The sequence below is a fragment of the Marmota monax genome, unplaced genomic scaffold (genome assembly GCF_021218885.2).
Source record: "Marmota monax isolate L192 unplaced genomic scaffold, Marmota_monax_Labrador192_F-V1.1 WCK01_AAM20220418_F8-fsc00300, whole genome shotgun sequence".
Classification (NCBI taxonomy): Eukaryota; Metazoa; Chordata; class Mammalia; order Rodentia; family Sciuridae; genus Marmota; species Marmota monax.
In genome coordinates, this window is record NW_026691968.1 from 19,502 (window position 1) to 37,950 (window position 18,449).

Genomic DNA, 18,449 nt, shown 5'->3' on the forward strand with positions numbered 1-18,449 from the left:
ATGAAAGAAGAGCTAAAGCTTTCATTTAGGAATTTCACAAATATCATGTGTAAATACTCCTCTGTAGGAGTGGTGGAATTTAAACTCTTACCCCTGAATGTGGCAGGAATTCTTGACTCATAGTCTACATATCTGAGTTCAGTGTGACTAAATATTTAATCTGTAGAAGTTAAATCATCGGTCATAGTTCACTTTACAGTTTTGTTTAAAAAAATCGCATTGCACTAGACCAATACTTACAATTATCATTTGTAAAAATATTTCAGAAAAAAAGCCCACACAGAAAAAAAAATCACTTTCCTACACTGTTTGTAAACTATTGTAAACTTATATAGAATAATATGAATATTGTGAATTTAAAATATGCTGACATCTGAAGGGAATATTCCTTCTATAACCTTCCATTTTAAATTATACTAATATTTCACAAAAATCTTTTCAGAAGTATTATAGAATTACTTTAAGTTTTATGTAAATTTCTTTATGTTTTATAAAAAGAAAGCATAGATTGTATTTAATTTGGAGAGATTTGGTTGATTTAAAAATGCACACTTTCCTAAGTACAAGTGCATGAGAAATCTCTCTACAGTGTATAGTCTTAAAAAAGCAAAGCTCCTGAAAATTTTTCTTAAATCTTTTCATTTTTTTTTTGCATTTTTCTCATTTCTGTGGGTAAGACATATTATTCCATAATACTTCTTAACTATCACTTTGCTACAAAAGAATTCTATGATATGCATTCATACATTTCACCACAAAACACTTAACTGAAGCATTTATTTATTTCTGATACTTGTTCAGCTGATTCTCATATTAGTTTTCATGTTGATAATGTTATCACCTGCGGTGTGATACTTTTTCAAAAAGCACTCTTCATTTCTAACACTTAACACCTAATGTAATTGTCCTATATAATGCATTGCCTAAAATTCAGAGACCATAGCAACAGCAACAGTAGTATTGCCACCAGGTTGTAGTTTTATTGTGAACTTACATGTGAGCACCTTTAAAGCCATGTGGGTTCAAGGAATTGGTGGCATATCAAATTTGTTTATCTTCTGCCATCTATGGTTCAAGTAGATTCTCAAACAAGAATCCTAACTCTTCTCATTCTATAAGTGGATTTTGCAAGGTTTTGCTCTACCTGTTAATAGGTGCTGGGCGTGGAAGCATGCAATCCACGGGCCTCTCACAGGCTCTACAGTACAGTCAGCGGTGATCCTGACTCTTCCTCCTTCGCCATTCCTTGCTTAGTCTGATGCTCATTTCCCTAGGCCAAAACTGCATCAGTATGACATGATATCTGCTGTGGTTTTGAGTTTATTCTAAGTACATTAAAAGCAAAAAAAAAAAAAAAAAAAAACCCACTGGGAACATAGAAATTGTTGAATTTTTTATTGCTAATTCTTGGTTTTATTGTATTTAACATGGGATACTAAAAACATAAATGAGATCTCACTGAAATATTTCACACAAAATAACTTTCAAGTCACTAGGTCCACTTGAAGCATTTAGTTCCTTCACTACTTGACTCAACAAGATTAAAGCTGAGCACACGGCCTTCATCTAAGAGGCTTCTCACCCTTAATTACTATAAAGCAATAGTTTCGTGCTGTTTATTGTGTACCATGTATGTATGTGTATTGGGACTATGCCAGTTTTTTTTTTCTGTTTTCATTGCTGCCTCCTTCTCCTTCAGCTGCTCTTTAAATATAGAAATATTTCTCTTCCTCTTTAACCCTTCCCATTCTTTTCTACTCTCTCCTTCTGTGTACTCTCTCCACACACATACAACACACACACAACACACACACACACACACACACACACACACACGATGCTATCCAACTTAGGCTTTAAGCTCTTTTGAAGTTTATATCTGAATATTTAACTGGTTCCTCAATTTCCTTGATTTGTCACCTTGAAGGCATCTGAAACTAAAAATGTTCCAAACTAAATTTAGACCAGAATTTTCCATTTCTGATCTCCCTCCTTTTTTATTATCTATTTTCAGAAATTATAGCTACTCTTTAACTGGTTGCTCATCATTCATATCTATTTCATGTTCATTTCCCAAATATGTTCCACACATATCTTCTATACTTGTTTACTCCTTTATAAACGATTGCCACCTCCCTGGTCTGTGCACATACACTGGTCACACATGGGCTTTCATTTTCCTGCTTCTACCCTAGTTCTCTTCCAGTATTTCTTCCCACTGTTGTGGTAGTTTTAGTAAAAATCCATCTGTAATAGTCCTGATTAAGTTACCTAATGGCTTTTAATTTTCATAGGAAAAAAAAATCAATCTTTGAAGGCTCTCAAATTCTTCCACCTACATTTCACTCACCTTTCATTTGATAAACTCTTCACTGATTAACTATAATTCATCTATGATGAACCATTGTTTCATAAATGTAGCATTTTCTTTCTCCAGGTGAAGATATTTCCTCTTACAGCCTCCCATGACATTTTATTTCCTGTGTCTTTATATTTATGACACTTGATATATTTAGCTTTTAAATATCTATCTTTGTCACCAGTTAGATCTTATTTCACTACTGATTTAAGCATTTAAGTTCACTTTTACAACATTTCCAGTTGTATTCCGTTCTCCAAAAACACTTTTCTAATTATTGTTCACACACGCACACACAGAAACACACACACTCCTGTAGTTTCCTGAACATTCTCATATTAAGCTTTTATTACAGTTGTTGGTTATTGGTTATTCCAATTTTTACAATAACCTGGGTCAAAATTAACAGCTGGTCTCTCACCATTATAAATAAAATGATTCTGTGCCAAAATATAACTTGTTTGCTACTTTAATGAGATCAGGTTACAGTTCTCTGAGTTAACTTTTTTTTGCCTAAGGGAAGTTGTAAACTTCACAATGTGATTTTTCATTACCATTACTGTTATTCCTTCCCCCTTAATTTCTTTAATATATATTTTGGGTGATTTTCTTGTCTTTAAACATAGTTTTTGTTGGAAGATCTATTAATTGAATGCTAATCATGTAGGTTTCATTATACATATTGGAATTAGGATAGTACAAAAACCTCAAATGCTACTTGCCTTGCCACTTACACCTTCAGATCCATGGGAATTGCATGTGTCCATCACTATGGGAACGCTGATGTGCTAGAGAGCTCATATTTCAAAAGGTATAATCATTTTTTTAGAACATCTACTTAGAGTTCTAAAATCCAAGCTATACTCTGCACTAAAGTTTAAGAAATTTGCCTCTCTTCTTGGTACACTAACATTGGGACAAAGGAGGAGTTCCTACATTTCACAGATATCTCTTCCAAAAATAGGTCCTCCAGTGTTGTATGTACATATAATAATTTGTCTACTCACAAACCATTTTCAGAGGATTGACAAAAAGTCCTCTAGAGAGATGGAACTTACACAGTGATACTAGGTAGCGTGCTTTCCCTTGATTTGACATCTATGAACCTGTTCAGAATTTGCAAATGTAGGCATTAAAATTTTCTAAAGTTTCTTCAAAGAGTTTGTAATAATTTGTCAAAATCCAACACAAATCTACAGAATTCAGTGGGGGCACACCCAAATGTTTTCAAAACTGGAATATCAGAAAGAAGGCAAAGAAAACATAAATTAAATATTTTATGTAGTTTGAAGTAATGATGGCTAAAGACTTTCTGAAATTAAAAATGAAGACAAACCAAGAATATAGAAAAATATAGAATAATAAAACACTACCACCCACCAGTTATTATCATGCTGAATACAAAGGACAAATAAAATCTTGGAAAAAGTTGGGATGGGGGTATTTGCATGGAAATGAGAATAATTGAGATGGAGTTCTTATCAGAAACTAAACAAAAAAGATGAGAATGAGTAAAAATATTTGAAGTATTTTAAGGAGAAAACAATGGATCTAAAATTTCCTATCTAGGGAAATTATCCTTCAGAAAAAAAGGCAACTAAAGGAAGCCATGACTTGATAGGTTAAATAATTTTCTTCAGGGAAAGTGATTTATGTCAGAAAATTGAAATGTGTCAGGGAAGGAGTAAAACAAGATAAAATAAAGGAACAATTTTTCAACTAATAATCTAAAATATAAGTTTTTAACAGTAATGGTAACAATAAAAGCATAGGAAGAATAAATTGATTAAAAATTAATCAATGTAATATATCACATTTTATGAACACATCAATAGGCACAATAAAAACATTTGACAAAACCCAATGTTCATTCATGAAAAAAAAATAACCTCAGAAAATTATCCACAGGTAGTTACTTTGTCATTTTGAGAAAGAACAAAAAAAAAAAAACACAAAAAATTAAAAAATAAATAAATAAATAAATAAAAAGAGAAAGAACACCTGAAAAGCAAATTACACTTATAATGCAAATTGAATAATTCTTTAAGTACAATGATCTTCTCTCACTACCTCAATTCCTTCCTTGTACAAAAAAGACAAGAAACAAACATATGAAGGGCAAATATTAGAAATGAAGAACTAAAAGTATTTCTATTTTCAGATAATTGTCTGCATAAAATACACTACCTAGAAAATTTATAAAATTATAATAAAAAATAACCTTCTGAAGTAATCAGCACCTGAAATATGAAAAGATGGGATGTTAATATTAAATCAGTTGCTTTCCTATGAAACTGCAATGAGTAAGAATTTGAAATTTTAAGAACTATATCTTGTAATAATGTCTCTTTTAAAGATATATCTAGGTGAAAACATAAAAAGAAACATGTACAGGATCTCCATGTGGGAATCTGAAAGCAAACACAAAGATTGATAATAATAATAATAATAATAATAATAACAACAACAACAACAACAATGACATCTAAATAAATGGATAGTCCTTGTTCATAGATCAGAAGATTTTATATTTATGACTGTTCTGATGTATACTTAGTAACATTCCAATCAAAATACCTGCAAACATTTTTTGTTATATCAACAAATTGCCTAACAATTTTATGGAAAGCAAAGATCTATAGGGCTGGGGATGTGGCTCAAGTGGTAGAGCGCTCCCCTGGCATGCGTGTGGCCCAGGTTCGATCCTCAGCACCACATACAAACAAAGATGCTGTGTCCGCCGAAAACTAAAAAAAATTAATAAATATTAAAAACTTCTCTCTCTCTCTCTCTCTCTCTCTCTCTCTCTCTCTCTCTCTCTCTCTCACTCTCTCTTTAAAAAGAAAAGAAAAGAAAATATCTATGATACCCAATACAATACTTGAGAAAACAAATCAGGAGATCTCAAAGTACCTTTCTATAACACTACACATATCATACAGCTATACTAATCAAGGCAGTGTGACCTTAGCAGAAGATGAGACAAGTAAAGTATAATGTTTCTAACAAATGGTGCTGGAACCATTAGATATCCTTATGCAGAGGGGAAAAACAATGAAGCAAAAACAGATAAACAGATCTTATACCAAACAAAAGAATTAATTCTGAGTGGTTTATATACCTAACTGTAAATTCAAAACAAAACAAAACAAAATCCTTAAAGAATGGATTACATAAATTCTATATGATGGTGGATTTCCTGATAAGTTCTCCAGTATAACACTAGCACAATCTATGAAAGAGAAAAAGACAAATTGGGATTTATTAAAATTAAAATTTTTGCTCTGTGAAAAATACCCTTGAGAAAATGAAAAGCTACAGAGTGGTAGAAATGTTTTCAAATCATATATCTGGTAAAGGGCTTGTATCCAAAATAATTTTTTAAAAACTCTTAAAATCAGAAGATTTCAATAGATAACTTCAAAACAGTTATACAGATGGCAAAAAAAAAAAAAACATAGTAAAGAATGCTTAACATTGTTTGCTACTTTAGAATTTAAAATTAAAGCAGCAATGAATGTCATACCATTACATAACTATTAGAAATCTATGATTAAAAAAATAAAAAGAAAATTTCCACTGCTGGCAAGGATCTGGACCATGAGGGCTCTTATTTATTCATATATTTATTAATAATGTGAATGCAAAGTGGTACGGACATTTTGGAAGACAGTTTGACAGCTTCTTATAAAATGGAAGAGTCTTACACTGCTGTTCAACAATTGCATTTAGAAATTATTTCAAAACTTATGTCTGTACAAAATCCTGCACACAAATGTTTATAGCAGCTTTATTCATAATGTTAAAAACTGGAAAAAAACCACAACATCTTTTAATAGGTGAATGGATTCACAAACTGTCTTATATTCATCAACTATTACTCAGTGATTAAAAAAATATGAGCTATCAAGCTGTAAAAAGACATGAAAGAGTCTTTAACACATACTACTAAGGAAAAGAAGTGAGCCTCAAAAATTTGTGTCTTTATGAAAGCAATTACATGCCATTACATGGAAAAAAGGCAAAACTATGAAGATAGTAAAAAGATCACTGGTTGCAGAGGGTCAGGAATTTGGGGGAAGTTTGAAAAGGAGCACAAATGTGAGACACCGGAGAAATTTTATACCATAAAACTACATTGTAGGATATAGTAACAATGAATAGAAAACAGAATTTGTTTTAAAATCCATAAAACTTGCAGCACAAATAGTGAAATTTCATGTAAAATAATTTGAAAAATACTTAGATAAATTGAGTTCAGAGTATGGAATGCAAAAGGTGATAAATGAATCTTAGTTTATTACATTTAACTGAAGAAACTTTCTGAGGGTAATAAGGTGATGACCTGTGAAATTTTGAAATGAATACAGTGTGCAAGACTAAAGACTAAAGGAGTGTTAAATACTGTATATATTTACAACTCCATTGTTGTAAAATCGTTTCCCACGTGGGTATGAGCTAATGATTCTGATTATACTATATGTGCACAGTTAAGTAAATGACTGACTAAAATTTCACTGTTCAAGTGAGAAGTTATAGATAAGCAAAGGGAGAAGGCAGGGATAAGATGGATAATAATAGATTAGTCAGACACATCACCATAAGTTCACGTTTACTTTACATAATAAATGCAGACAGCCACATGTAGAAATGTCTTTGTGAGTATACACACAGGTCAGTAGACCCACGTTGCCTACAAGCAACAACATTGCAGTAGCAATGAGTACACATTGCATACAGATATCGTTTTCTAATCTTTCACCAACAAAAGGAAGCATGATTCCCTGGAGAAATGATGGATTCTAGGATCAGAGCAGGAAGTATGCAAAATCAATGTATCTCAAACATATCACTGTGTCAGAAAGTAAGAAGATGCTAAAAAACAAAATAAAATAAAGCAAAAGCCAATCAAGTATGTTAAAGAATATATAATTTAATCAAAGAGTTCCCAACAGCTAAAATTTTAACAATTTAAGCAACACAATATGTAAAATAGTATGGAATTGTGTGTGTGTGTGTGTGTAATTGAAAAAGATATACATATGTATCTCCTCACTCTGGTTTAAAATTCAAGTAAATAAAGTAGAGAGAGAAAAACCTCCCACAGAAGAATTCCAAATCATTTATGTAGGTATTATACCTTCAGTGAAAAAGTATAACTTCTCCTCTTTCAATGTGGGCTCCACATAGTGATCACTATCTTTCAAAGGGTGCAGTATGCGAAGGGAGAATTTTAAAAGGGCAATCTTACTTTGAAGAAATCTGCAAAATACTACCTTATGTTAGCTGATCACATCAGCAATGACAAATCATATTAATAGTAAGCACGCTTAATGTGATGCAAAGAGAATATCAATTTATGTCTGTTTTCTTCTTTCAAAAACATATTTCCCCAATCTAATTAAGTACTAAATGTAATTTTATGTCAAGGATGGGATTCTAAAATGCACATTAACATTAAGGAAAATTTTAGAAACTCTGAAAATGTATGAATTTCAGTTAATGACAAGGAAATAATTTACCAACGTGAGTTCATTAATTGTGACAGGTGCTAATATAAAGAGTAATAGGGAAACTGGATGTGACATGTGGGAACTCTACCATATTTACAATAACTCTGGACTATATTTGCATTTCCAAAACTGTTCTGAAACCAAATATTTATTTAAAAACTATACCCAACTCCCCATCAAAAAGAATGCAAAAGAAAAATGTTCTGAGTATGACTTTATTAAATGAAGAAAGTTGGTATGACTAGAAAGCTGTACTGCGATTTTATATTAGAGGGTATAATCATTATCAGGGAAGATTTAATTGTAAATTTTCTACCTCCATTTGAGCCATAAGTAAGAATTATGTATCGCTCTTTGCATTCTGATTAGCATTTCCTTTTAGGAACCTCTCATCATACTAAGAGTTTGAGCTGCAGGATAAACGTAGGGCACAGCTGGATTGACCCAAAAGCCAGGAGGCATTTTGCCCAGGAAAGTCTCTGTGGAGGAGGCTTTCTGAAGAAGATAGGGAAAGAGAAGGAGTCCTCTAATCGTATTTTTTTTCAACAGCTACATTTACCATTCAGTTCATTTCTAATGCAGATTTAAACTCTTAATTAAATTCATTAGATAAAATGTTTGCTCAGCTGTGCAGGTTGATCCAAAGTTACAAATATGCCTTAGACCGTAGCTTTTGATTTACGGAAGAAAAAATGTGTTGAAAGCATTTTTGATGGAATCAAATTGAAAGAGACGATAGTTTGCAAATGCTCTGTACATTTCAGTTTGTAGAATTTAAGTCAATGAAGCCAATCATTATTGTTTAGGAGGGAAAAAAAGATTTCATATTATCTTGTTTCTGGATATCATAAATATAAATATGTTTTAAATTTTAACAAAACTACAAGAATAGCCATTTTGTCTGAATTATTGAAAATAAAATGCTGTAACATCATTTGCATTCAAATTACAAAAATAATGTAAATATTATGAAAAACCCTTAATAATTTACCAATGGATTATGATCATTTTTAAAAAATATGTTCATAGAGTAGCTACATTTTAACCCTTGATGAGTTTACCTGCTTTTATCATTAGCCAAAATTGAAATAACTCCTAGTTTGCATAAGATACCAAAAACATCAACATATTTGTATTACTATTTTCAGTGGTACCAAGGATCAAACCCTGGGCTTCATTGCATGCTAGGAAAGCAATACCACTGAGCTATATTCCCAGCACCACTTCAACATAAATTTATATAATAACCACCAACTTAGATAATAGGTCAGAATAGTTTTCAAAACACTTCAGGATATCATATGCCTTCAAAATTTTGCCCATTTTATCCCTTCACAATCACTTTAAGTAGCCTTGAATCCTTATGCATATTTCTGCTTATAAGCATGAGTTTGTGTAATTCTTTCCTTTTTTATAAGAGATAAGAGTTGATAAGAGAACTAAGTGTAATATTTTATGGAAGCACTTGTTACAAAAGGGGCCACACAGAGTCCTTCAGTAATATTAGGAGGTAGAGGGGAAATGAAATGAATTTAAGGAACATTGACTGGGCATCTATTTCATCCTAAGCAAAATAGAACCTGAAGACAGGCAAGATATATATTCTATTTTGCAAAATATCATGGTTCAATGGAGGAGAGAGAAAATGCAAACCAGTAATTACAGTAAAGCCTACCAGGTCTTATAGGAGACTGGAAGAAGACAATGCATCTATGCATGGGAATACAAAGAAAAGGCTAAAGACATTGGAGAGCTTCATGTATTTCTATTGATATCAAATTGAAGCCTCAATCTTCATTCAGTTTTTAGAACCATCTCTACTATAGGCATAAAATCATAAAACTTACTTTAATACCCAATTTTCAGTAACAACTCATTTCTATTATTTCTTCTTCTTTGCCAGTCTGACCTCTTTAATTCACATTGCAAGTGGACACTTGCTCCATAAATACTTGGAGATGACAGTTTATTGCACTGATTAGAATTCTAAGCATTATATACGCCTGATTCTTTTTCAATTTTCCAAAACCAACTACTAAAATTTCAATTCCACACCTTGAAAAATGAGAAAAAGGATCATTTTTACATATTGTAGAAACTAAATGTATTACCAAATACTTTTGTGTATCTGGGAAGCAGCAACCCACACAAGACAAAATAGAAAATGAAACATTTGGTTGGAATATATATATAAAAATATATAATAAGAATACAGAACCTTTTTAGACTTCACAGTAAATTAAGCAATCTAATTTTGGATTCTAAGGCTGCTTACAAATGCTCAAAATACTTGTTTTCTGATAACAAAAATGAATATAAAATATAATAATTTTGGAAAGTAGAAAAGAGTATTAAGACCTTAAAATTACACATAATTGGATCACCCATTAAAAATTCCACTAACATATTTTGCAGTAATTTTTAATTTTTCTGTGTTGTGTATCTAACCTATTTCTAACATAAAATTACAATTTTTTTCCTTAAAATTGGAATATTTTTCTTAAATAAAACCTTATCAATTCATAAGATCTCATTGCACTGATAGAACTTAGCCACTTTTTAAGTTACTTTATAATGTTTGTAACCATAACTATGATAAATATAATTATCATAACTGGATATGGTAGTATACACCTGCAATCCAACCTACTCAGGACTCTGAGCTAGGAGGACTGTGAGCTCCAAGCCAGCCTCAGCAATTTAGTAAGACTGTGTCTCAAAATGAAAAATAAAAAGTTTAATAGTAGAGTGCCCTTGGGTTCAATCCACAGTACCACACACACACACACACACACACACAAAAATATATACGTGTGTGTGTGTGTATAAATATATCATCACAATTTCAATTTTTTCCTGGTTCAGATTCCTTGCAGTATAATAAATAAATAAATAAATAAAAACTTCATCAAATAATACAGTGATATTTAAGACCTCAATACAATTTAAAATCTGTCTAAGAATGTAGGAAAATATTCATCTATTTTATGAGCTTTCATTTTATACCTTTTATTTTTGTTGAAATTTAACTGTTCATAGTATAGTTATTGACAATTTTAGTTTCTTCTTGCAATAATCTGTACTCTTTATTTTCTTCATTGAACAGTGTGTTCTTACTGTGTATTAAGAACGCTGAAGCATTGAAGCTTTTTTTTTTTTTTTTATATCCTCTCTCTCTTTTTTGTACCAAGGATTGAATCCATGAGTGCTTAACCAGAAAGCAACATCCCAGGCCCATTTTATTTTTTGTTTTGATACAGAGTCTCAAATTGCTGAGATTGGCCTTGAGCTTTAATCATCCTGCCTCAGCCTTTGGAGCAGCTGGAATGGGCCACCAAACCTGGCAGCATTGAAGCTTTGTAATATTATGTATAAGTAGTTTCCCAATTGTCTACTCTTTTCTTTCTTTTGGTTCTTTCTTTCTTTTGGTTCTTTCTTTCTCTCTCTCTCTCTCTCTCTCTCTCTCTCTCTCTCTGTCTCTCTCTCTCTTTCTTTCCTTTCTTTCTTTCACTGGAAAGAGCTTTATTTCAAGGTGTTTTGATCAATTGAACTTTTGATCTTTTGTTTTCCTTTCCTCTTTATTAGAAACACTGTGGGAGGCCATCCTTGCACGTGATTTGAGTTACCTCCCTGGCTGGGTGAGAGGTGCTTAGACACAGCTGTGTCAGAGCTTTCCCCTCCCTTCTCCAGGTCAGAGGGTTTGTCTGTGCAGAGGTGTGTCTGGCCACTGCCCCAAAGACCCAATCATCACCCCTGACCTTGGTGTGCTGCTCCCCTTAATCTTCATTGGATGGGATTTTCCCCAGAATTTTTTGTTTCCCAATAAAAGTCCACTCCCTGGCGTGTTCTCTCTCTCTCTCTCTCTCTCTCTCTCTCTCTCTCTCTCTCTCTCTCTCCCCTCTCCCTCCCTCCCCCCCCTCCCCCCCCCCCCCCCTCTTCAGTAAACCTCACTATCACATTAGGTGGCTGGAGGCTGGAGCTAGGAGAAGCCATTCTGGAGCTGGTTTTAAAGGTAATTAGAGTCTTGTCTCTTTAAATTAAAACTCCCTAAATAATCAATATATCATAATCAAAATACTTTGTTCAACACTGGATGGAATTATTCAAATGAATGTTTATGTTATTCCTCAATCTAAGACATTATCAGGCATTTAATTCCTTATTTTTATTAATTTATTTCTGTTAATCTCCCTTAAGTCCTACTTTCATTTTTTTCTTGGTTATAAAGCATTTAAATACATAAAATATTTAAAATAAATTTTACACTCTTACACCTAATTGACAGAAAATATGTGTAATATTTTGTCATATTTGCTGCATATATATTTCAAATAAGTAATGTTGATAATGCTAAAACATTAGTCTGCAATTTTTTACATTATTTTTGGAGAGATAAAAAATATACTGTAATTGGCATATACTTCCCCTATAAATGCTTTTCTTCACATGCATGTATTCATCAATAATATATACTAGTCTTTCACACAAAAGATATTTTACTATGCTGGAGAATTTCAACAGCTCATAATATTTTGTAGGATTCAGAAAATGTTAAATACTATGATAACCATAACATCTCTGTTTCTTATGCTTTAAAAAATTTTCTTTCTCACTTACAGTCAAAAGCAGAAAGTTTCTTTGATCAATGCAAACATTCAGATATGTATAATTCTTTCATCTTAAGTTTACATACTTCTCTATATTGAAAAGGTTTTCTATATTCAACTGGTAAGAGAAAAGAAGAAAGGATTATTATTATCAGGTACAGAATCTATAGATAATATATTGTTTAATGAGGGTTATTTGATTCAATCTGAGAGATGACATGTTGATAGAGATGGAGAATAATTAGATGTACTAACCATAAAAAATTCCAAGAAACTTTTAAAAAATGATTTTTTTCCTGTAGAGAGACACAATAAATTTATTTTATTTATTTTCTTCTGTGATGCTGAGGATTGAACCCAGTGCCTCCCACATGCTAGGCAAGCACTCTATCACTACCACAACCCCAGCCCTCAACGGAAATTTTAATACAATGAAATAATTCAATGTAGATTAAATAGGAGTAATTACACTATGTATAGATTAAGTTATGCTTCACTATGCTGATGGAAGATAATCAAATTTAGTAAACATGTTTTATTGATTTCAAGAGACAAAGATTATATATTATTCAGGGAAGGGCAAATTATACTGAGATAAAAAGCAACCATCAATACATTTGCAGCATAAAAAATAAGACCTTATAATCTTGATCATTATAAAGTAGTATTTTACTGCCTTCTCATGAAAAAATATATAAATCGAATAAAATAATAAAATAATAATTTGAAAGCATTGGAGCAATTTGAAAGCAACCAAAGTAAGCGGGATTAGGATGGATCCATTCCAGAGAAGAGATGAACATCCAGGGGCATCCACATTCATCGTGGATTTTTCACTTCAGAAAGCTTTGTCTTCTCTTTCTTTCTTTCCAATGTATTAAAGTCACAAAATATATAAATCATAAAAAGATTATTTTTATTGCATTTCATTAAAACTAAGTACTTATAGTAATTAAGACTCATCATGATGAAGTACAAAAGCAAGTGACACAGGGATACAACATTATTTGATATGTATTTCTGACAAAGGACTTATGCAGTATATGTTAAGAGCTCCTAAACATTAGTGGTGATGAGATAGACTTAGTTTGTGATCTGACTTATTCCTAACAAAGGAGAAATAAACAGGCATATAAATAAAGTAATTGAAATATCCACAGATCCCAAACCCGGAATGAACCACACGAGACACTGGCTGCAAAAAGCAGGAGGCGTTTATTCTCACACAGGCGCCTGCGGGTGCACAGCAAAACCTCAGCCGGAGCTTCGGTGAACTGGCACACCGGGCTTTGGGGTATAGATCTTTTATAGGGAACAGGTGGGTTAGGTCTTAGCTTAGCACAGCAACAGCCTTCCTATTGGTCCCTCTGAATTCAGCAGTTGAGTCACCTAGGGGGGTAAACTTGTTTTCCCACTTTAGTTCTCAGAAAAACCATAAAATTGCATCCTGTCCTTTTAGTTCCTGTTTTTACCCTGTTTGCTCAAGTTTGGCCCTTCCGGGGTTATCTATATGGAACATCTTGCAGCTTCAGGGCACAGGGGTTAGTTTTCCTAATGTTGGGCCTGGGGCCTTGGGGTCCTTCATAATGAGAGCATAGGAGAAATGTTCAGAAATTGATCAGGTATTATGACAGAAAATAGTGGATACTTGAAGACAGTTTACTTGGACTGAAGTTCATAAAAGCAGCATCTGCACAATAAACAAACAGAGAGACGGGGGAGAAAAAAATTCATGAGAACAGGAAAGCCAGGATCCAGGAAAAGTAGCTATAGAAGAAACAAAAGTACAAACAAGCTGTTTATCAACACCAAACACATTATCCTTTGTCTTATTGTACTTTGGAAATAATAGACGAAGAAGCAAAATATTTTATTATATTCCTAAAATCCAGCAATTGATTATTTATGACTACTCATATCTCTTTGTTTGAAAAGCTGATCCTTAATTTATTTTAACAGCAGTTCATTATTTCATGCATTTAAAAGACAGATGCTAAAATATTGCCAGATCATAAAGGTTTACTTTTCCTTTTTTTCTTAGGGAAAATGTTAAAATTATTTTAAGATGTGTACATGTAGTCCTAAGTACAAATTTTCTAAGAATAAAGACAATAGGTTTTGCATTACACATCTTTTAAGAATAGGCTTGGCAGATTTTCAAAACAAAATATAGCACAAAAGAAATCTTGTAAATAAATAAGATTATCAAAGAAAAAGTAAAGCAGCTTTGAGTTATAAAATTTATCAAGTTTCAGTTGTTGTACTACACAATTTGACAAGCATATGGGCTAACAATATGTCAGATATGTTACTGAGTTCTGTTGAATGATAGCCCAGTAAAGAAAATAATTTTATTTATAGAATAAATAAGAAACAAGAATATTGAAAAAACAATGTAACTAGCTATACTGAGAGGAAACATTCAGTCCCAATTTAACCTTCCATTTCTGAGAACATTGTCTATACATTCAATCTTGTGACTGGAATCAAGAGAAAATTTTATGTATATAGTTAATAATATAATAAATACAGCCAGTTCTCACATTTAATCATACCTCCTAAGCATTTCTCAGGCAAGCTATATACAAAGAACAATGAAACTGATGACATTTGGAGTGTCTTATTTAAACAGCACAAAAGCCTGAACCCCCAGTTAGTGTATTCTAGGAAAGACTAATTTGGAAGAAGCAACCTTAGTTCCAAAGTTTAGGTGGAACTCCCAACTCTCTTAGATTCCTAACCTCAGGATGTTATTAGCCTCTAATTATCTACATTGTAAGATAAAAAAGAAGTATGGGGTATAACTTTTACCTTTCAACAGAAAAGTTGATCCACAAAGAGACTAAGGGAATATTTATAATATTAAAATACGAAGACTTTATGTTTCAGTGCTATAAAGCAAGTTTACTATTTCCAGAAGAAAAAAAATATATATGAGAGTGCTCCTTGAGTTCACTTAATCTTACTTAAAACACACACACACACACACACACACACTCACTCCATTTTTCATCATAGTCCTAAGAATCACTAAATTTTAAAGGTTGATATCCTGAATGCATAGTTGACAAGGTCACAAACTTGCTTAGAAGCAAATTTAGAATTAGGCAGAATTACTCACCTATTAGTAGCTTCAAAATATTCAAAGGACGTAGCATTCCAGCTATGACAGAGGCACACTAAAGGGATGACTTCAACTACGGGTTTGAAGGCTTGCTTACATAAAATGGAAATAAAGGATCATCAGTAAAGCCTAAATAATTCTTGGAGGTGGGGCATACACATACATTTTGAAAAGAAGTTAGTAGCAACTTAACTTCTGAATACATATTAAAAAATCTAAAGAGTAAAATATAATGTCTACTTAAAAATAAAATTGGTTCAAGAGTAAGAAAAATAAACTTCTAAAGTAAAAAAATACAAATAGCTTTGAATATGCTCAAATAAAATTGTCACTTAGAAGAATGACAAAGATTAGAACCAGAACAAAATTTTAATTCCTAATGATGGAATGCCTATAGGATTTGTGTATTTTTTATATTTGGCTGGTGTAACATTATAACTGCTCTGGTGCACAATGTGGAACTAAGGATATTTGTTTTATGGACTAATCTGACAACAAAAAAAGGAAATGTAGTTTCATTTTATAGTCATAGAAAAATGTTTATATTCCTGTATTCATTATTATTTAAATATCTAAAGGGTTTGACAGATCATTCTCTATTCAAGAGGAAGTACTTATTTCATTCCTTTAAACCTTCTTCAATAATTGCACCCTGGATCTAGCATCTAGTGCTTACATTCTTAACAAAGTTCAACTACTTGTCATCTGAAACATTTTCCTTTTCTGTTCTATTACTTATATATTTACCTCATAGTTCTTATTACTAACTGAAAACATTTCCTATTTATTGCTAATTTCATTGTTTATTCTTGTTCTTGTTTCTACAACCAGAATGCAAAACCTTGTATCAAATTTTACTGCTAAAGTTAATTAGAATTTGTTTCTGCTCTTTGCAACTAAGAAAACTAATGGTCTGGTTTATATAGGCATTCAAAGATATGTGTCACTAGATTTTAAATTGACAATTATTGGTATCAAAAAATAGTTCTGCTATTGTGAAAAGAGAATTAAGTAGCTCCCCAAACCAAATAAACAGATCTCACGTACTGGAGTTATAGTGGAAAACAAAGAGGTGATACAAATTGAAGCTATTTGCATAGGACTAACATAACTGGAATAATCACATGTCAACACTTTCTTTCACTACCCAGAAACCCATAGACAACAAATATTTATGTATGTGACTCTAGATGGTAGATTTAGCTGTCACATTTATCTCAAACTGACCTTGAACATATGCCTGACTTCTTCAAGATTAAACATCTTTTTAAAAATGTTATTTTAATTAGGTGTATATGGCAGCAGAATGCATTTTGATTCATTGTACACAATTGCAGCAAAACTTTATATTTCTATGGTTGTACATGATGTCGCATTACCCCATATGTTCAGTCATACATGTACTTAGGATAATGATGTACATCTCATTCCATCATCTCTCCTACCACATGTCATCTCCCTACGTCTCCCTCCCCTTTGCCTCATCAAAGTTTCTTCATTTTTCCCATGTCTCCTTCATTATGGATCAGCATCCAATTTTCAGAGAGAACATTTCACCTTTGTTTTTGGGGATTGGCTTACTTCACTTAGCATGATATTCTCCAACTCCATCCATTTTCCTACAAATGTCATAATTTTATTATTTTTAATGCTGAGTAATATTCCATTGTGTGTATATAATACAGTTTCTTTATTAATTCATCTATTGAAGGGCATCTAGGTTGCTTTCACAGTTTACCTATTGTGAGTTGAACTGCTGTAAACATTGATGTGGCTGCGTTACTATAGTAGGCTGATTTTAAGTCCTTTGTGTATAGATAGAGGAGTGGGATAACTGGGTCAAATGGTGATTCCATTCCAAGTTTTCTAAGGATTCTCCATACTGCTTTCCAGATTGGTTGCACCAATTTGTAGTCCCACCAGTAATGAATGAGTGTGCCTTTTCCCCCACATTCTTGCCAACACTTATTGTTGTATTCATTCCTTAAATATGTTTTTACACTGTGTTCTCACTTATATTGTTTATGATGAAAAATATGTTGTCATACAATTTGTTTCCTCTACATCTACTGAGTCATTTTCCTCTGGTTTCTTTTAAGACCAATTTAATTACAATGTGATTTTTTATTAGTTTGCTTTTCTTATACTTTGTGTTCATGAAATTTGATGTGCTCCTTAGATTTGAACGTCTAACATTTATATGAAATTGGGAAAACATTTGATCATTATTTTTTGCAAATATGCTTTTCTGTACCCAGCTTTGACCTGGACTCCAATTTCAAATATTTCTGCTATTTAAGGACTTTTCATGCTCAGAAGAGTTTGTAATTTTTTTTTAGTTTTACTTTTGTCACTCTAAGTTTCTCTCTTTAACTTCAGCTTTTCTAGGTATAACTGAAAAATAAAATTGTTTATTTTTTGTGTAAAACATTATGTTTTGATAAATATATACAGTGTGAAATGATTAAATCAAATAAATTCACTTCTCATATTTGTGGTAACAACTTTTAGGACATGATCTCTTAGGAATTGTCAGTCATATAATATTATTAACTATAGTCACCATGACATATAATATATCACAAGAATACATCTTGCCTGAACTGTCATGCTGTGCAAAGAAAAATTGTGTGCCCTTTAACCAGCATCTCCCAATTCTTAAGTAATTTTTTCAGTGATATTTTAAATGGGATTGTTTTCTTGATTTTTTTTGATTAGTTTGTTGTTGGCATTTAGAAATACTACTACTTCTCAAGAATATTTTGGTGGAGTCTGTAGGGTTTCTAAACATCTTTTCTAACCTTTATTGTTTTTTTTTGTTTTGTGTGTGTGTGTGTGTGTGTGTG